Raw genomic sequence first — 22181 nt, 5'->3', positions numbered from 1 at the left:
CATATCATTCCTTCATTGACATAAAAAAATACCTGCTAAGCACTTATGAAAGGACTTCAGGTTGAATGCTGGTAACACATAGATGAAGACCTATGGACCCAGCTTTCAAAGGGGGTATCTTAAGGGTAAAAAGCTATTTTAGGCCAGAAATTATATGATGGTATGATGTGAAAAAAAAAATTCCTAAATGGATGGCATAAACAGATGTTCTACAGTGAAAATAGCACTTAAACTGGTGGGGAGATGAGGTCTGGGAAGTTTACATAGTAGGTAAATTTCTTTATTTCTACCATTCTCTATTCACTTACCCTGCTCTTCCTTAAATTATAACATCAACATTACCTGATATTTTATATTTGCTTATTTTTAACTTTTTCACTAGAATGCAAGCTCTCAGAGGACAGTGGATTAGCTTGTTTAGTTTTGTGCTTTAGTTTCCCCAAAGCGTTTAACAGTCCCTGTATATAACAGGTGCACAATAAATATTTATTAGATGAATGAATCAGCGTTGTCATTATTATGTAATTTTAATATGACAGAATATCAGAATTAAAAAAATTTTTAAATAGTTCATGAAATTTGAAATTGTAAATAACTGATAAAGATATAATTAATAGTATTCTTTTCACAGCTAGTGAATGAATTTGGTTGGGTCTACTACATAGCTCCTACAACTCCATACTTTACAGATAAAGCTTAAAGCAAAAAAATCCTCATTTCAGACTATAAAAGTGGTCATGATTATAGCAGCTTGGTATTAAACTGTAATCTTCTCATCATCCCAATACAATACATAAACTTACTTATCAGAGCTATTTATTAAAGTTACCAAAAAATATCAAAAGAATGATTTGTAAATTTCTAAAGTTAAAATTCATTGTTCTTACTCTAGTAAAAAGACTTACATCACAAGAGTTTAAAGAATAATATTATATGAATATACCTAAATTATATCTTCTTATTTTAAACAATGAAGATTCAAGTCTATGAAAAACTAAATTTCTTAAATTATACAAAATACTTCAGTAGAGAGCAAGTGTGCCTCTCATTTGTAAAGATGAAGAAAATCTGAAAAACATAATGTGAGTTTGAAGCTTAATATTTCTTTTTTCTCCTCATCAGCTTTTCTCATCCTGTCAAACCTAGATGTATCTCTGTGGTTCTTGGGTAAAATGATCTAGTTACTGGGATACTCCTGGGAAGTCTTGACAAGGCTGTATTAATTGTCCAATAAATATCTAGGAAGGATAATAATAACTGATCAATACTGTAGCTCATGCAAAGTGTTCTCATCTAAGTCGGGAGACAAAACAAACAGATCAAATTACATTCCTGCTTTTGGAGACAAATACAGAGTGCTCTCTTGGGGATGCCAGATAAGAAAGGAAATTAGCTCAACCTCAAAAGGGATTCTAAAAAACAACATGGCACTAAATAACTGAAGAGATTATATAATCCATGTTGCCTTTAAAATTCTAATTTAATACACTACATATCATGTCAGGCAATACAGTAACCCCAACAAGTAACAACACTCTTCAGAGTGTACAGACTACCAGGTAGTAAGTGGAAATCACTGAGCCATAAAGAAATATGATTGTCTAAAACTGAACTTCATATAGCATACAGGAGACAATTTGGAGATAGTTTATAGGTTCAAACTTGCAGTACATAATTTTTGAGAATTAAATTATATCACTACCATTAGTACTACAAAAGAAAAGAAAATGAGATTGTATATCCACCAACGAGAATTGCTGCAATCCTCAGAAGAAATGCTGTCATATTCTTCTACTGAACCCTAATGGCCTTTTCACTCAGATAACACAAAACTATAATTTTTAGGAGAAAGTCACAAAGAGAGAAAACTGTCAGGTATATGACCAAACTGTGTAACAAAAATGCACCTATAAATCATTAAAGTTGCTGTTTTTGTCACTTTAAAGGCTTTCAGGCTCCATTAGTGTCTAAACTAAACTGCCAGTTATTTATCATTTTACTTGTTTAGCAGTAGCATTTACTATTCTTTGCTATAGACTAGCAACAAAAGCTGAGAAACAATTACATAAAAGTATATGCCCATGTTTCTTAGATTCTAAAGATATAGATGTATAAGACACATTAATTTAAAACTGCATTGTTAAGGGAGAAATTAGAAAAACTATAACAAGTAGGGCCAATGTCAAATATAGGCAGTGAAATTTAAAGTGGTTTCAGTTTTTATTTCACATACAATATTATATATTGAAAATGCATGCTTCTAAAATTAGGTACAATTATCAAACAGATTCCAGAGCAAAATTTTGAAAGACTTTTAATAAAATATATTCACTCTGCACTGTTCCTGCTTCTACGTAAGGTATTCTATCACTTATGCAGTGGGTCCTATTGCTTCTTACCTACCAAGCTTACAATTTCTTCAGGTATTAAGAGTTCTTTCTTACATTTTTTTATTTTTCCTTTGCTATTAAATCATTTCCATCAGCAGAAAAACATGTTGTAATTTCCTCAATTTTTAAAGACTCCTCCTTTATGACAGAATTAAAAAATTATCCTTTGACAAAGTAAATGAAGTAACTGTTTAGTCAAAGATCATCAAATCATAAGATGAAAGGTTAATGAGTAATTTTCAATGGAAATGTTAAGGCAGTCACCAGTTGACTTCCCTGATTCCCATTAGCATGACTAAGAATGAGAAAGTTGGGGTGCTGGAGTGGTTCAGCTGATTAAACATCCAAAGCTTGATTTCTGTTCAGGTCATGATCCCAGGGATTGAGCCCTGCGTTGGGCTCCACACTGAGCATGGAACCTGCTTAAGATTCTCTTTCTCCAACTCACTCATGCTCTCTGCCTCTCAAAAAAAAAAAAAAAAAATGAGAAAGTGAACCATGTACCTCTTGATGTGAAGCAATACGACTGACACACAGGGAACTAATGATGAAGTATGTTTCCCAAAGCAGATGAACATAAATCCAAGCAAACACTTACACTACATTAGAGTTTACAAATAATATTGCAAGCAGAAAAATAAATGACACCATGAGGAAGTAAAGATACAAATGAAAAATGCAGGACAGTCTACAGGTCAATTGTTCTCGCTTCATCAATAAAAGAGGGACTGCTCTTTAGAGTGAAAGAGTCTTAGATAATGATCAAATGTAAATGAAAATTTGATCTAGATTCAAACAACTTTTATTTTAAACAATTGTGGCTAGGTATTAGCATCAAGGAATTACTATTAATTTTAACAGGTGTGATTATGACATCAGGTTGTATAAAAAAGTGCCTTTTTCTTTCTTTTTCTTTTTTTTTAAGATGCATACCTAAGTATATACAGATAAAATGATTGGGATGCCATTCAAAAATTTTCTACAGTAACAACAAGAATGAGTAAATAGTATACAAAAGTTTTCATATTACTGACATTTGTGAAGAGTATAAAGAGGTTCACTGTACTATTCTTTTATGTATTTGGAATTTTCAAAATAAAAGAAAAACATTTCAAAAGCTTCCTTGACTTCATATTCCTCTCTCCAGTTACAGCTCAATCTTCTTATTCCTCAAAATTCCTTGAATGAGATATATATAAAAATATATTTATTAATATGTGTATGTGTACATACTTACACCTGTGTGTATGTGTGTGTGCATGTGTGTATATATATATATGTATATGTATATAATCTCCTCTTTCTATTTCTTCACCACTTTCTTTTTTCTTGACTCTATCCCAGTATGGCTTTTGTCCATCACTCCATTCAAACCATTCATCACAGCTGTACCTGGGTAAATTCAATCTTCATGTCTTTATGTTTTTTATCCATCAGCAGAATTTGATGCAGTTAACCATTCCTTTCTGAAATTATTTCACTCAACTTCCAGATTATCACACACTCCTGGGTCCTCATTTTATTCAGGCCATTCATTCAACAAAAATCTATTAAGTCCCTACTTAAATGTGAGGTACTATACTAGAAGCTGAGTGACCAGATGAATGCTCCTGCTTTCATGGAGTTCATATTCTAGTTCATGTGGACACTATACATAAAACAAATAAAATATACAGAGAATACAAAATGAACTTGTGCTATGGAGAAAATTTGGGAACAATAACACATGAGTAAAGATAAAAATTAAAGTATGAAAGGGACCTTGTCTGCCATGTTCACTTCTTGTATCCTCAAGTGTCTAGAACAGTGCATGGTATACTGTAGATGTTTAAGAAGTCTTTCTTGAAAAAGTCTTATCTGTATATTAAAAACATATGTGATTGATATTAAGAATTTTTTATTCATAAAATTTCTATCAAAGCAGTTACCCTCTTTGGGTTTAGAAGACCAGTAAACGTGTATAAAACAAAATAATGTGGGGTAATTATTTCAAAAAATATAGTAAATTATAAATTATCATGTCCACTAGAATGAGTCTAGAAAAATGGGCATATACCAATGATTTGATCCACATTATTTTCAATTGCCAACTATAATGAAAATTAGTGAACATTTTGTTTGCATGTAAGAAAGTGTATCAGTTTATACTCCTACTAAGACTATAACTAGTGTCTTATAATACGAATGCAAATATATACTTTAGAAAATATCAGCATCAATCTAAAATGAGAAATTTGGCAGGATGAATGACAGTGAAACACCTCAAAATGAAAAATCAATATAAAAAAATCTAGATCATTAATAATTCTAGGACAATTTATTGACAGTGATTTTGGCCTTGAAAAGGACTAAGAAAATGTAAGTTCCAATTAACCTTGCAATAGGCAAAAACAGATTTAAAACAAAATTTTATAGTAAGACAACCACTATTTATATCACTGAGAACTTATTCTGGACAGAATATATTCTGAACAAAGGTTCATTTCTTTTGGGGTGGCTGAGTGGCTCAGTCGGTTAAATGTCCGATTTTGGCTCATGTCATGATCTCACAGTTTGTGGGTTTGAGCCCCACGTTTGGCTCTGTGCTGACAGGTGCTGTGAAGCCTGCTTTGGATTCTGTGTCTCCCTCTCTCTGCTCCTCCCCACTTGCACGCTCTCTCAAAAATAAATAAACATTTAAAAATAAGATTTATTTCTTTCAATATAAAATTTAGTTTCTACTATTTAAAGAAATTATCTACCAGTTTATTGTATTTTTTCAAATATATTTAATATTTCCATAATAACTTGGACTCAACTATATACTTCTGGGCATTAGTAAAGTGATAATCTCAAGATTTCTTTAGGTATTAAGCCAATTTATCCTAAAAAACAAAACAAACAAAAAGCAGAGACAGACTTATGAATGCAAAAAACAAACTGGTAGTTGCCAGAGGAGAGAGGGGTAAAGGATTGGCAAAATAGGTGAAGGAGATTAAAAGGTACAAACTTCCAGGTATTTATTTTTATATGTTATTTTTTTAATGTTTATTTATTTTTGAAGGAGAGATAGACACAGAGCATGAGCTGGGGAGAGGCAGACAGAGGGAGACACAGAATCCAAAGCTGGCTCTGGGCTCTGAGCTGTCAGCACAGAGCCCGAAGCAGGGCTTGAACTCACGAGCTGTGAGATCATGACCTGAGCCGAAGTCAGACACTTAACCAATTGAGCCACCCAGGTGCCCCTAATTTTCAAATAAGTCATAGAGATGAAATTTACAGAGTAGGGAATATAGTCAATACTATTGTATTAATGCAGTACGGTGACAGAGGGTGCCTACATTTATTGTGATGAGCATCGATACTGAAGAGGTGTTGAATCACTATGTTCTACACCTGAAACTAACATGGCATTTTATGTCAACTATTCTTCAGTAGAGAAAAAAAACAACCTAGAACAGAAAGTATCAGTTTTTTAAATGAATAAAGTAATTTTCAAGGATTATTTCATTGTTCTCGGTCTATACATGGTAATTGAATTACATGCATATTTTTGTGGTAAAAAAGAGCAGAAGCATTAGCTCATTAGCTTTCCTTACGTTAAATATTAAAAATAACATCTATAATACTTATCACTAGTAATAACATGTATTACAAATTTCAGGTTTGACAACAAAATGTAAATTATTTTAAAGGATTAAAAAACCAGCAATCGTAATCATAAATTTAACAGATTAAAACTGTTGAGAGATTCTAATATCTGAAAATACATGCCTTTCATATACATGTTCTCATTTATTTAATATATATCCTCTACAATAATCTATATATAAGAAACATCTATTCCTATTAATGCATTTATGAACAGTTGATTTATATGCATTCCATCTTTATTGCTGTAATTATATCAGCAGAAGCCCCACCGGAGGGTATTTAAGGGTTTGGTAGGTATAGAAATACACTATTACCTTCTTCCAGGGACAAATATAACTTTACCAATTTCAAGAAATAAAGCCATTCAAAGGTTTCCTCTGAAGTTCACGGCCATACATCTTTTCATTTGGCTTACTTTCTTTTCCATGTCGCTATTTTCATTGGGAAGAGCTAACTTAATAAACAATTTTACACTATGTATCTCAGAATATTATTGGAAGATGAGTGCTTTAAACATTGATTATATATAAATTTATAAACCATCTTATGATTTATATAAAATGCATATAAATATATACAATATGTAATATTGTATATATTATGATTTATATAAATCATTTTACAATTTATATAAAATGCATATAAATATATAATATATAGAATATTTAACATATTATTAATAAAATTGCATACTATATATTATACACTACCTCATTTAATGCTCAAATAACCAGGGAAAATAATATTATCTTCAAGCAGCTGGGCCAAGGACACACAACTAACAAATGCAGAGAGATGTAAGGTTTTGCCAAATACCATCATCATAACATATACCTCATATGTTATATCTTATATCCATTATAACATATACCTTCTGAAAATGTAATGAAAGGCCAGGTACCAAATTATATCCACTTAAGAAAGTCACATGTTTCAGTTTGGAAAAGTAATTTTCACCCAAGTCTGACAATTTTTTACATACACTGAACCACACCATTAATATCACTTCACAGATTTTTTCCAAACCTGGCATAAAATGAAAGAAATGACTGACCCTTCTTGCAGAGAATAGACCACCAGAGGAGACTGTTAAAAATTGTATGGAGTATTTAGCAGATATTTTAAAACAACTTTTCAAATCAACAGAAGCACTTAGGAAAATTGCCATTAAAAAGTTCATCCAATTTGTAATTGCAGCTTTTATACCATTGTACATTTATGCACATTTGATAATGCTTCATCCTACCCTACAATTTCTAAGGAAAAAATATACTATTTCAAGAAGAGGCTTTTTTAAAAACAGAAATCAGAGGAATTGACATCTTATGATACAAAGTAATAATTGCTTTTCTTCTCCAGGTAATAAACTCTCCACAACATAATCATGTCTCTACTTCTGAACTGTAAAAATTTGAAAAGGGTCATTATAACATGCTTTAGTCCCAAGCCAATGTAGCAAAGGCTTGATTCTCTGTTTATAGACCATGCTTCAACATCGATATACTCAGTCAAACCAAAGAATGAAAGTCTACTTTTCAGAAAAATCTAATAGTACAGAGTCTTCAAAAAACTTAAGATGAGAGAATGAATGAATGGAAATCAGAGTAGATGTCCAGCTTCTATGTACTCATTCTCTGTCTCCAGCATGCAAATGCCATGGTCATTTACTTTTCAATAACCATTCCCATAAGACAGCAACAAGATCATAGGAGACACTAACTTGTGAAGAACCCTGAGGTTGGAAAGCCAACATTGCTAAAAATCCTAAGTAACAAATGCAATTGTTTTCATATATATTGTAATTCATTTCCAGCTTTTGACTTCTGAGGTCATGCAAATGTTCCTACCAACAGTTATAATTATGACTGACTAGTTATCCATCCATCCATCCTTAGCACAGGTTTGTGCTTTTAAATTTAGACACAGCAATCCTAGCTTGGTCAATATTACCACCTCTTAAGTTCCATCATGGATTATACAAATATTAAGCTGCCATGAGTAAATTTTATTATAAGTTTTAATTATGTTTTTATATGAATATATAAAATAGACTTCCTTTCTTTTCACTACCAATGTCACCATTTTTCACATTGATTTGTACTCTTAAATCTCTGCTGTAAAAAAATCACAGTTAGAATTAATTTTCCTAGGTATTCCTTATGTACTAACAGAAATTCATTTGAAGAATTTTGTGGACAATGCTTGGAAGCTGGAAAACAGGTTGCAACAAACACGTGCTATCAAATTAAGTTCAGAAACTCAGAAGCATGACCAGTAGTTAGCATGCATAGCTAATCAAAGTCATCTGAAGGTAAGGAGAGAAATATACCACTGGACATGCATCTTGGTAAAAAGAAAAGTCTGAGGACTGCTGCTGATGGAAGCTGAGAGAAGAAAATGAACATCCCTGGCAATACGTGTGTTCCTAACATAGAAGTTATCACTTTGAGATAAATTAATATATTACCCAAGTTTAAGCAGTGACCTTATTCCATATTTGCTTCAAAAATAGTTATTTTGGAAAATGATTGCATCTTTATCAGGAGCCTATAAATCAAATATGAAGACAAGCCCCACATTTGCATAGATTTTAAGAGGAAGTGAATTATTCAAGTTAGTGAATGATAATGCACGCCATACTGTTGATCACACACACTATATCAAATGAATGTACAGGAAGCATGAATAATTGTGACCTATTTTAACTTGCTTGGGAAAGGGAAGGTAAATTTGTACAGTTTGGAAAAATGATAAAAATTTCAAGAGTACATGTAATCCTTCAATAAAGAGAATTATTTTAATAAAAAGTTATGAATTTGGGGCACAGTTTTAAATTGTGCTGAGATAAAATGGCAAAATACAATTGTAGTAAATTACATAACATAAAATTTGTCATTTAAACCACTTTTAATATTTATTTTTGAAAGAGAGACACACAAACACAGAGTGCAAGCAGGGAACAGGTGAGGGGCAGAGAGACAAAGAATCTGAAGCAGGCTCTAGACTCTCAGCTGTCAGCACAGAGCCCAACATGGGGCTTGAACTCACAAATCACAATATCGTGATCTGAGCTGAAGTCGGATACTTAACTGACTGAGCCACCCAGGGACCCCCCCCATTTAAACCACTTTTAATTGCACAATTCAGTGGCATTAATTATATTCACAAGTTTTTACAAATATTGCCACTATTTCCAATTTTTTTTATCATCAAAGAGTGTGGGTAACTCTTAAGAAATAAATCCCCAAAGCTTCTTCCCTATCCCTTAGTAACCTCTAATCTACCTTCTGTTTTTGTTAATTTGTCAGTTCTAAATATTTCACATAAGAAGAATCATACAGTATTTGCCCTTTTATAGCTGGCTTATTTTACTTGGCATAATAATTTTTTCAGTTATGTTGTCGCATATATCAGAACTTTATTCCTTTCTATGACTAAATAATTTTTCATTGTGTCTATATATCACGTTTGTTCATCCATTCTTCTATCAATGGACATTGTGTTGTTTCTACTTTTTGGCTGTTGTTAATAATGCTGCAATTAACAGTAATGTACAAATAACTGCCTAGGTCTTTATTTTCAACTCTTTTCGATATATATCTAGGAGTGGAATTGCTGGGCAATATGGTAATTCTATTATGTAGGTTTTTAAGGAAGAGCTAACTAACTTTCCACAGGTGCTGCACCATTTTACATCCCTACCATAAATGTATGAGGACTACAATTTCTCCATCTCCTCACTAACAAATGTTCTTTATTTTTAATAAATAGCCATCACTGTAATATTGATTTACATTCTCCTAATGACTAATGATATTGAGTATGTTTTCATTGCTTATTTACCATTTGTATATTCTCTGTAGAGAAATGCCTATTCACCCCCTTTCCCCATAATTTATTTTTGTCTTTTTGTTGTAGATTTTTAGCTTACATATTCTAGATATTAAGGCCTTATCATTTCTACGATTTACAAACACCAGATAATATATGTTTATTTCAGGACTGTCAATTACATGCCATTGTTCTGTATGTCCATCCCTATGTAAGCATTGCAAATGTTCTGAGTATTATAACTTTGCAGTAATGTTTGAAATCGGGAAGAAGAAACTTCCAACTTCACACTTTTCCAAGATTGTTTTATATATTCAAGGCCTACTGAAATTCCACATGAATTTGAAGACTGGATTTTCTATTTTTTAAAAAAAGGCTGTTGGAATTTTAATATAGATTTCATTGAATTTGTAGATTACTCTGGTTAGTATTGACATCTTAAAAATATTAAGTGTTTCTACCAATGAACATTGGATGCTCTTCCACTTATTTAGACCTTTGGTCTTTCATCTTCTTAGTTAAATGTATTTCTAGGTATTTTATTCTGTTAGATGCTGTTGCACATGAAGCTGCTTTCTTAATTTCCTTTTGGGATTGTTCATTACTGGTGTATAAAAAATACCCTGATTTTTGGGTGTTGATCTTTATACCCTACAACTTGCTGAATTTGTTTATTAGCTCTAGTAGTTTTTTGTAGATTCTTTGGGGTTTTCTATATACATGGGATCATGTCATCTGTGAAGAGAGAAAGTTTTAATTCCTCCTTTTTAATTTGGATACTTTTTAAAAACTTTCCTTGTTTAATCAACTACCAGTACAGTGTTGAGTAAAAGTGTTGAAAGCAGGTATCCTGGTCTTGTTCTTGATCTTAGGGCTAATGCTTTCAGAGTTTCATTACTGAGTGTGATATTAGCAGTGGATTCCATAAATACCTTTATTATCTTGAAAAATAATGAAAATATTTTATTAAGAAAGAAAGCACAAATCTATCACTAAAACACCCTGCTACTCTATACTGTCTCTCCCTGTGCATGATAGTTTTCCTATGGCCATGATGCTGAGAGTAAGTAGCCAAAAATCTTATGTAAATAGCTGTAGTATGCCACAATACAGTTGGAGGAAAATGTGGCCTTGAGGCTGTAGGTAAGGCTCAGAAGTTTTTCAAAGTTCTTCAATTGTTAATTTTTTTTGTATTCTCTGATGTGAACAATGGAATAAGTTGTCAATTCATTTTTTCAACATAGACTATTAAAGAATTATAAGCTAAATAATATCAGAATGTATTAGAGTTATAAGGGCTAAAGGTGAGATATGAAAATAGATAATACATCTAACACCAGTCTGACTATAACTCAAAACACGGAGCTCCTATTCAGATGAGTTTCTATGGTATCATGAACTAAAATTAATTGACTTATTAATTTCATATGTCCAGAAAATAGTAAAACTGTGTTTCTGTAGGAAAATTTTCTACAATTCTAATTCCTGTTTCATATAAGCCTGTCTCCTATCTTTGTGTCTGTTATTCTGAATTACTTAAAGGTTATAAATAAGGTCTGCCAACTGAAGAAATCTCAGGCTAGACGTTACCTGCATGTAACAGAGTGATTCCATGTCACATATATTCATGCACTATCATAAGAATACATAACTCTCCATAGACTTAAACCTCCTGATCCTCTGGATAGCCCTCTTGACTTCTAATCCACTTGAAGACAGATCCTTGGACTCCTGGTCACCCACAGGCCTCTGATCCATGTGAAGACAGGAGACTGGCTTTCTTTCCTCTGGCCTTCTTTCATTTAGAAGGGATTCAGGCCTTTAGTTTCCTGCGCACTCTCTATGTAGTTTCTGGCCTCCTGCCCTTACTCATTAACCTACCGCTATAAATAAGTCCTTGTGTTTCCTTCAGTTAGTTCATTTGCGTCAACTGTTTCCCCTGTCCAGTGGCTACAACACCTCAGTATCTCACTACTCTTGGTCCTCTCCTATGAAAGATCACATCATTTTAAGGAACAGAAAAGAAAGGTCAGTAGTATCAGACCTTTGAAATAATAAGCTGGACTAAACTTTAACTGCTTTATCTTCCTATAAGCAATTTTTGTTCCTCACATTCCTACATACCTAAGCTACTTTAGTCATCACATCGATTCTTAGGCTTACAGTTTTCTCTATGTCTCTAGTCTGACCCAACACCCAACCTTTCTCTGTCCTTCTAAACCTCTTCATGGTGCCCAATGTTACCTCAGTTTCAACATATGTTCCATATCCAAAACCTCTTTTATGAATGTTCCTTTTAGTTTCATCCTTTCATTATATTTGGCTGTTCCTTTAGTTCTTTATGTTCCATGGAGCACTCTCAACTGGGGCAGTTTTTATTCTGTCAAATCCCAGGTTACTCGGGGCCACAAACTATTTAGTTATTTTCATTGCTCCACTTTGTCACTCCCTTGTTGTCTTTGCCATTACAGTTTCTTTCAAAGTTTTTGGAAACAAAGGCTGAACAGGAGTATGAGTACAGAGGTAGACTGTAAATCAGACACTGTAGTTTTCAGTCAACAAGCAGAATGAGATGGAGACAAATAGTAAATGGTATAGTATTACGGTATTTTACCTTTCCTCTCCATAGAGTAGCCTTAAGTTAACCATTCTGCCTTATGGAAACACTTTTTTATTTTGGCTTCCTGGTTGCTATATTCTCCTAAGGTAACTTAGTTCCATGGTTGTAAATATCATAAAAATGTATTATGAATTTACTCTCTGTACTGACACCTCCAGAGTCCAAGCCATCACTGTCTCTAAAGAGGACAGACAGCTTCACTTCTCTTATCTCAATAAACCCACTCCTTGCTCAAAGTAATTTCTTGGATATGGAAATCATATGTAATTACCAGTTTAAAATCAGTGTACTCTCATCTTAGAGTTAAATCCAAATCCTTTACACTGGCTTGCAAGACCCATCATGATTTGGCCTCTTGTTTAGTTCTCATTCCTCATCTCATATTACTCCCCCTCTCTTTTTCTTCACTCCAGGGAGTTGGGTCTTTTTTAGTCACAGTAACATGCCAAAGCTTGCTCTCACTTTGGTCTTTTTTTCCTACTGACTTCTGTCCTAGGAACACTTTTCCTCTGTCTTTTCCTATAGAGGTCCCTTTCTCACATTGAGAGAGGTCTCACTTAACAAGCATATCATAGCCTACCTACTCTCATTCACTATCATGTCTCTTCCAATTAGAACAAAAGGGTGAAGAGAAACCCTGTTTTGTTCCCAGCTATATTCCCAACTCAAAACTTAACAGACTATGAATAAAGAATTATTCATTTAATGAATTAAAATTGTGGCCTTATATACTCACATTATGGTAGGATTTTTTACACATTTACTTATTGTTAAGAGGGGGAGAGAGAGAGAGAGAGAGTCAGAGACAGAGAGAGACAGAATCTGAAGCAGGCTCCAGGCTTTGAGCTGTAAGCACAGAGACTGACGTGGGGCTCAAACTCATGAACTGTGAGATCATGACCTGAGCCAAAGTCAGACACTTAACCAACAGAGCCACCCAGGAATCCCTACAGTAAGATTTTATTAACCCATGATGATTACATTATACTCTATTATAAATATCAAAAAAATACAGAGATAATACAGAGATAAGTATTAAACTGATGAACTATCAACAGGACCAGATACTGTGTATTACCAAGCTGAAATATCACAGAAACACAAATGAACACAACAAAAATTTGACATTAGGAGTAAATTTGTCTGAATACTTCATAAAGAGTCTTATTTCTGAATAAGACCTTTAAAATGAACCCTGACAGGTTAGCCCTGGGGATAGTTTAACAAATTTTCTGTGATCTGATTTAAAATGAATAAACATTTTGGAAATCTATCCAGTCCTCTTATAAACTGTTTGAGCATACTTAAAATTTTAGACCAACAATCTAGAACTACACATAAAACAATGTGAATGTGTAAAATGCAACCAGTTGGTTTTTCTTCTGTGTCTAATTTCTAATAATGCAGTAGAGAAAGTCCCTACCGATAGGCAACTTTTAAGCTTTAGGTACTATTCTTTACCTGTAACTCAAAAAAGGAAACTAATACAGTCATATAGAAACTTTGTGGGTAACAATGGTGTGCAGCCTATAAAAAAATTTATAAGGACTTTGACTATAGTTAGTCTGGAGAAAATATTTCATTTTATGCATGCCTATATTCCTCAGACACCATGTTAGCAGAAGTGTACACAACAAATCTATTCCAAGCTTGTTGAAAAACTGTCATCTTAAAAAAATCCAGTTAGGGCTGGCTTCCTTTCTATTGTATAGACGTATATGTATGTCATGGAGAAACAAATTCAGTATGTGTGACTTATAAAGTGCTACAACATGGTAGAACTTCACAGTCAATTCCAACATGATCTCAAAGTTCAGACCTACAGTTCTCCAAGTCACAGTATTTGGTAATACTATAGTACTATGGTAATACTATATAACAATGATATCACATAGTTATCAATGTCTGCTTGACTATTTCTCTAGTAAGTCCATTTACTTTCAACTAAGTCCCCCTCTGTTTTGAACTCTTTCCTTAGATGTTCTGCTTGCAGTCATCCTTTTACCTCAGTAAGTCCCATTTCTCTCCTAAATCTCTGGGCAATTATCAGTTTCCCAAAGTGTTACTGTGTTTAGATAGTCTAGCTTAAATGCCCTTCTTATGTGTATCCACAGCACTGTGTACTTCCCTATAATAGCAATGATCATGATTATAGTTGCCTAATCATTAGTCTGTCTGACTCACAAGAACGTGAGCTCTTTGTTGATACATTTATATTGTTCATCTTTATACCTACAGTTCCTGGCATACATGTATATGTGTCAAATACTTAATAAATATTCATGATTCAAGAAGTGACTGAATGGAGATATAAATAGATGGTAGGTATTAGCTCAGGAAACCTTTGCTGAGTGGGTCTCGGTTAATCTGAGTTCTAAGTCACATGAAGGAAGAGTCCATCAGCAGATGCGAAGTAAGAAAGGGCTATTCCAGGAAGAAAGAACTACATGTGTTAAGGTAAGGAAGCTTGATAACAAAAGGTTTCTCAGAACTATGATGTCCTACATAAGCAGCTCTACAGAGCTGGAGGAAAAGTTCAAGTGAAATATGAAAAGAGATGAAAATGGAAAGAACCCAAATCATATAAAGTATTTATAAGAAAAATGGATATTATTATGAGTTGAATAATATGAGTATACTGGTAAAAGTTTTGAAGTTGCCACCTCAAGAAAATTCCAGAATTGGGAGAAGTATTTTTTAAAAGAAAAAAACATAATTGTTATACAATCACCTTTTTTAAAGATAAGTTGAAGAAAAAGATACAAGATTTTTTAAAGCACTAAAACCCCCAAATGCTAGTCTAGCACTTCCCTTAGTAAATTTTATATAACACTTGCCCTACAATATGCTCCATGAAAAAAAAGGAATTTCTGGTCCAATAAATACTTTTTGAGAGGAAAAACTACATATAATAACCTCTTCTCTGAAGGATTCATAATACATATAGCCTATTGAAAATATTAAGCCCTACAATAAGATACTCATTTAGCTTGAAACAATCTTTTTAATGTTTATTTATCTTTGAGAGAGGGTGCACAGCATGGGAGGGGCAGAGAAAGAGAAGGAGACCCAGAATCCAAAGCAAGCAGCCTCCAGGCACTGAGCTGTCAGCACAGAGCCTGCATGGGACTTGAACCCATGAGTCATAAAATCATGACCTGAGCTGAAGTTGGAGGCTTAACCGACTAGGCCACCCAGGTGCCCCCAAACCATTTAACTTTTTATTAAAAAAAATTTATTTATCAATGACAGCTATTTGCATGTAACATCTGTTAACATCCTGCCTAAGTAAGCAACATTTTACAGAACATGCTCTCCAAAAATGTCACAAACCAATTCATATTTGAAGTTCTCATCTTGTAACTTTAAATAAGTAGCAATCCACTATTATTTGTAAAACAAAAGGCAAAGATATTACAAAAGGAAGATATGATATCATCTTCATGGAAATAATCTCCATTACCATCATCTAGATATTGCTAAGATAGTATTCTTATTGTGCCAGTATATCTAGGGTCAGAGAAAATAAAGAGGCGACATAATGACATCTAGTTGTACAAGTGCTAGGAAAGAGGGACTAGACGTTGGTTTAATTCTACATGTATATCTATAACAGATATACAAATCCTATAGACAAATATATGTATGTATACAACACAATTAAGGATTGATGATGTATGCCAACTGTTAGGATTGGTTTTATGAAAAATGTACTGAAGTATGCTTAACTGAAGTGATCAATAGATTTGTTTTGAATTTTGAATATAAGTAATTTTAAAAAGTATAAGGAAAGAGTAGCCAGATTACTCTGGCTTCCTAGTAATACAGCTAGAAATTTCACTTTTAAATTATTCTCTTATTTAGAAAAAGACACAGGTATTAATGGTAAAGAATCATGGTACTATCTTTTTTTGTACTGGGAGTTCTTCATTCTCAGTTTCAGTACACTTAAATGAAAGTTGAAATTATATTTGATGTAACAGATTTTAAAGTTTAAAGAGCAGAACAAAACATTCAATAGGTTGTTATAAAACTTTTCTGCTATTAAAATAACCAAATCTTAACTTTAAGTGCTTATTTATTATGAATTCTAAGTATTCAGTCACTGTTTTCTCATGTTTCTTATTTATTTATTTATTTTTTAATGTTTTATTTATTTTTGATACAGAGAGAGATAGAGCATGAGAGGGGGAGGGACAGAGAGAGAAGGAGACACAGAACCGGAAGCAGGCTCCAGGCTCTGAGCTGTCAGCACGGAGCCTGACGCGGGGCTCGAACCCATGGACGTGAGATCTGACCTGAGCCAATGTCGGAGGCTTAACCGACTGAGCCACCCAGGCGCCCCTCTTATTTGTAAAAATAAAAATAATGGACAAACTCACATAGCCTAGTACACTTCGTATCATTAAGTATTACAAGAGCTATGTGAAAATATTTTAAACAAAATGAGAAATGTCAGATAATTACAATATTAACAGCTCAGAGAAATAGTATCAACTAAATCAATTTCTTCAGTACTGCTAATATGATGAAAATGGTTTGTTCCTACTGTTATTCAACTTTAACAGAAACCAACCAGTTCCTTCCTCCTCTTTCTTCTCTTTCATCATCTCATATTTCTTTTATAGAGCCTGCTGTTTAACTGAAGTTTATTTGCTTTGCTAATTATGGGTATTATATGAATTGTGCTCCATCTTAGAACATGAGCCTTTCTATATTTGTAAGTTTCTTGCTAACATGTCACGGAATGTAAAACCTATGGGGCTTTGGGACCTTAATTTAAGCCCGTGGTGCTAAAGATGCAGCTGTTCATTTGCAAGTAATCATCCCCTCTATTAAAGCCATAGTAACTCTAAATAAATAAATAGATATATACATAAATAAGTAAATAAAATTGGTTTTATGCCATTTTTCACTGTATTTAAGTGCACAACAGTCAGCATTATACAGTATAAGATTTTTTAGCTTGCTAAAACCATATTTTCAAAAGACATTAATTCAGAATATTATTTACCCAAAAATGTAAATTTTATTACAAGTTATGCACATAATTGGCCTTGAAGGTAATATGTTTCTAGAAATTAAAAAAAAATAACATGTACAGTTAACTACATTTCAGAAACTGGAGAGTTAAGAATGTATTAGGTCATTTAAAAATTTACCATGCAGCAAAGTTCAAATATAAACAATTACATTTTGTAAATTAAATGGTTCTGACAGCTGTAAGGCTCCTAACAAACTCTAAAAAAATCTCATCATTTCACCTTACTTGAAATATGATACATACAATGAAAATACTATCTTCAGGTTTTGTGCTATAATTCTTATAATGACATTTTAGAATCAAAGATACATCATTTAGTTCTATATAAAGTGCTATGTTAAGCAATGTTCTTCCTAGCTGTTTTTCCCCTTAAAGGAAGATTAATCAAAGATTTAAAATTATATTTCTTACCATGTGTGCTTAGTCTCCCTTAGTCTCCCATCAAACATGTATACACAGGCTCTCCAAAAGAGTTTAACATATAATTTATTACTTCTGTAGATACCAAAGTTAGAAAGCTAAGATCAAACAGGGAATCTGCAACATGTGATAAAATGCTAGATTGGCATCTACTACTTAGTCCTTAGAGTACGAAGTCCTTTGAAAATCCTTCAGAAAAAGATAAACATCACCAGTAAAAAATGAACAAAGTATATGAATGGCCATTTCATTCACTCTCTTGTCACACAAACACACACAGGCAAACATATCCTAATTTCATGATCATGCCAAAAGAGAAGCCATAGGAATGAGTGAGGAAAGACTGATTTGCTAATCAAATGATATTTGGTTCACTGTATTCAAAAAAGAAAATCAAATAATCACATCCTACTATATAGTTCAAGTTGGCAAATAATTGTAAAGGCTTGGTATGGATATGTAGAAATGGGTACTCTAGTATAAATAATCCTATTGGAATTACAAGTTGGCACACTCTGGAGAGCAATTTATTTTTTATTTTTTAAAATATAATTTATTGTCAAATTGGCTAACATACAGTGTGTTAAATGTGCTCTTGGTTTTTGGGGTAGATTCCCATGGTTCATCATTTACATACAATACCCAGTGCTCATTCCCTCATGTGCCCTTCTCAATGCCCATCACCCATTTTCCCCTACCCCCTGGCCTTCATCGACACTCAGTTTGTTCTCAGTATTTAAGAGTCTCTTATGGTTTGTGGAGGCAATTTAGCAACAAGTATCAAGAGTATTATGACCTAGTAATCTCTTTAAAAATTTTTCAAATTCACAGTAAACGACTGGAAAAGTACAAAGACACAGAGTTGTTCATGACAGCATTTTTTCTAATGACAAAAATTTAAATTTTAACATGAGTTTGGTTAAGCAAATTGTGATTACTCATGATGAATCATAATTAAATTTATGATGAAGACCTTTATTTACTGGCATGGAAAGAGGTTCCGGATTAATTAAATGGAAAAAAAAATCAGCTAATAGAATGGCAGGAACAACCAAAACCTGGAGCACCCTGGGCATGTTTGGCACTTCTTTAATAATATGTTTTAAATAATTGTTCCAAGGCTTAATGAGAGTAATTTTTGTATTGAAAGATTGTATAACATGAAATATTCTGAATAACCAGAACATTCTCCAAGGCAGACTAGCCATTTAGAATCTAGATAAATGTATAAGTTATCCATTACTATAAACAACTCATTACTTACATACTATGCATAACTCACTTGTAGAATATCAGTTGATTTTTCTAATGTCAGGTGAATGTCAACTAACTACCTCATGGTCCACAACAAAGCCTTTAACTATACCATGCAGCTTACGTGTAGGCATTACAAAAATATTCAAAGGTTTTATTTCCATTAAATAGCTATCTACTTTAGTGGTAGAGGGACTGCTTACACATTATTTATATACATATATGGAAACCCAAGTTAACAGGACACATACTTCCAAAATTTTTCAGTGATGTTTTACCTATTAAACAAGGGTAAATTTATTTAAGGAGAAACACTTCAACATCGTGTCCTTCCTTGTCTCAAAATCATAGATAGCATCTTACTGAACTAGAATTTCTGAAGAATTCCTGAGTAAGGAAGATGGCCATTCTTATTAAAGTAGGCCCTTTCATCACATGCACCCTTTTTTACTCTAGAACTCCATTACACTTATGCTATTCATTGTTTGTTCAATTCTTTCTTGTCCCTTAAGGACAGTGATCTTGTATGACTTTTTACTGCTATATCTCCAGTGTTCTGAAGTGTGCCCTATATACAGAGTCAACAAATAACTGTTGAACAAATGACAATGAATGAAATAGAAAAAGTAAAACAGCAGCAAACTCACAGCAAACAGAAGCTATTCAAACTTTTCGGCAGCAAACAGAAGGGAGGGTTGCTAGAGCAAGAGCTAGTGTAGTTCTTTGAAACCAGCACGGGAAGGGAAAGGGGAATTAATCCCTTGCATCTTCCTTCCTCTCCTTGTGCTAAATAGTAGAAAAATGGGCTTGGATCCCAGGTGGCAGCAATGACTACAGACACTCTGGCTTGAGAGGCAGGGAGTGCCTGACAAGACATACTCAAGTCAAACGGAGGACTACAGGCATGCTGAAGGAAGGTCTATAATAAATCCTATCCAGGGACGCTAACAGGAAATTTCACATGTAAAACACAGAACCTAGTGATCACTACATATTTGAGAAAAATAACATCTGGACGGTGTTTATACAAAACTTATGAGTGAGCTTAATAGTAAGCTGAACACAGTTTTAATTCACTTCTACCAAGCACAGTCTCATTTTATTAAAAAATACGTAAAATATAAACATATATGGACAAGAAAAAATGATGAAATAATACACTGAATATCAAATTTTAAATGTAATTATCTCTGAACTGTATGATTTAATTTAGTTTTTTCTTATTTTTTTCAGCTGCATTAAAAAATTTTCCTAATAGTATTCATGTGCTTTTAAGATTCATAATACATATTAATCAAGTTAACTATAAATAATTATAAATAATTAAAAGATACTGTTAAGTATTTTATTCAATTTTATAGTTTATAATTCATTAAAAAAATTTTTTATGTCTTTGTTTTATTTTGAGAGACGGACAGAGAGTGACCTTGGGAGGGACAGAGAGAGGGAGATACAGAATCTGAAGCAGGTTCCAGGCTCTGAGCTGGCAGCACAGAGCCCAATGTGGGGCTCAAACCCACAGACTGTGAGATCATGACCGGGGCCAAAGCCGGACGCTTAACCGACTGACCACCCAGGAGCCCCTATAATTCATTTAGAAAAACAGGATTCAAATGTAAACAATCTTTAAAAAAGTATTTTTCCTTATTTGTATTAAAATATTTTAAAATCTTAAATATTAGACATTCAGTGAAATTCAAAAAGTTTTTCAAATCAGTTGTACATAAAAAGAGATGTGCCCATCTAAAACATACTAGCCCAGGGGCACCTGGGTGGCTCAGTCAGTTAAGCGTCTGACTCTTGGTATCAGCTCAGGTCATGATCTCATAACTCGGGAGTTCAAGCCCCACATTGGGCTCTGCCCTAGCAGAGCAGGGCCTGCTTGGGATTTTCTGTTTCCCTCTGTCTGCCCCTTCGCCACTCATGCTCTGTCTCTCTCTCAAAAATAAACATTTAAAAACTAAGTGATACATACTAGCCCAAGTAATCAAAAATATTAATAAAAATAAATAACACTATCAGATTAAACTGTACGAACAGGTAGAAAAAAATGTTTATATTAAAGTGATTATAGCCTTCTTAAAAATGCCAAGTTATTTATCATTTCTCAGAAAACAAATCTCATTCTTAGAAATCTCATTCTCAGGCCAGTGCTATGTTATAATACCTGAAAAAACTCTACTCTTTCTTTAGCTAAACATGTTTCGCTAAACATGTTTCCAGATTAGGAATTTATGGCATTTTTGAATTAGGCTAAGTAATCTCTTTCAGAACATAAAACTACTTCAGTATGACTTACAAGAAAAATTTGGATCTGGAGTTCATAAAGGGAAGTAAATACAACATCAGTAAGACAGATTAAGGGAAGAAATTTCCTTTAAGAAATCCAAGAACTTTTAATGCTTAACATCAGTAAGGCTCACTAAATTGCTGGATTTAAATCATACTCCTCTTTATCTCTCATGAGTCCTCTAGTACGCACTGAAAAAGAAAACCATGACCCGGTGTTGGCCTTCAGCCGGAATGGCCTCTACAGACGGAAAGATGAACAACTGTCTTTGAAGTACTGTCAACAATCAGATTTGGTTTTAGATACCAAATAAAATAAAAATAGTTTAATCAGTCAACAGTTACCTGAAATTTCCTGAATTTCATTTTTATACTAATCCAAACAGGCTAGATTATTCATATAAAAAGACTACTTGACATGTTGTAAGAGGTTATTTGTATGTATCTGTGATTTGAATTGCCTTAGAGTTCCAAGTAAGTGTTGTGGTGAATGTCTAACCTAGTAGTTCACTATGTTTTCACTGAATCCTGGTTGCTGTGTGCTAACGTGAATAGCATTAGATATGTAAAATCCCTTAAGTACTGATTTGTCGTAAGTTATATCTGTCCTAATATTATAACAAACAAGAGCTTAGCACAGTTTTCAAACTTTAAGAAATCTATTTAGCAGTCAGATAAAGGGCACACCTACTTAGCTGGG

General features: G+C 33.3%; 1 protein-coding gene across 4 annotated transcripts in view; it reads right to left on the bottom strand.

The window, feature by feature from the left end:
• Nucleotides 1-22181, bottom strand: part of NOVA1 (NOVA alternative splicing regulator 1) — a 149446-nt gene that overhangs the window by 40502 nt on the left and 86763 nt on the right. The gene's annotated exons all lie outside the window — the stretch shown is intronic.

This window comes from Suricata suricatta, chromosome 9, assembly GCF_006229205.1.
Source record: "Suricata suricatta isolate VVHF042 chromosome 9, meerkat_22Aug2017_6uvM2_HiC, whole genome shotgun sequence".
Taxonomy (NCBI): Eukaryota; Metazoa; Chordata; class Mammalia; order Carnivora; family Herpestidae; genus Suricata; species Suricata suricatta.
The sequence above is the reverse complement of the archived record's forward strand: the minus strand, read 5'-3'. Positions and strand labels throughout refer to the sequence as shown.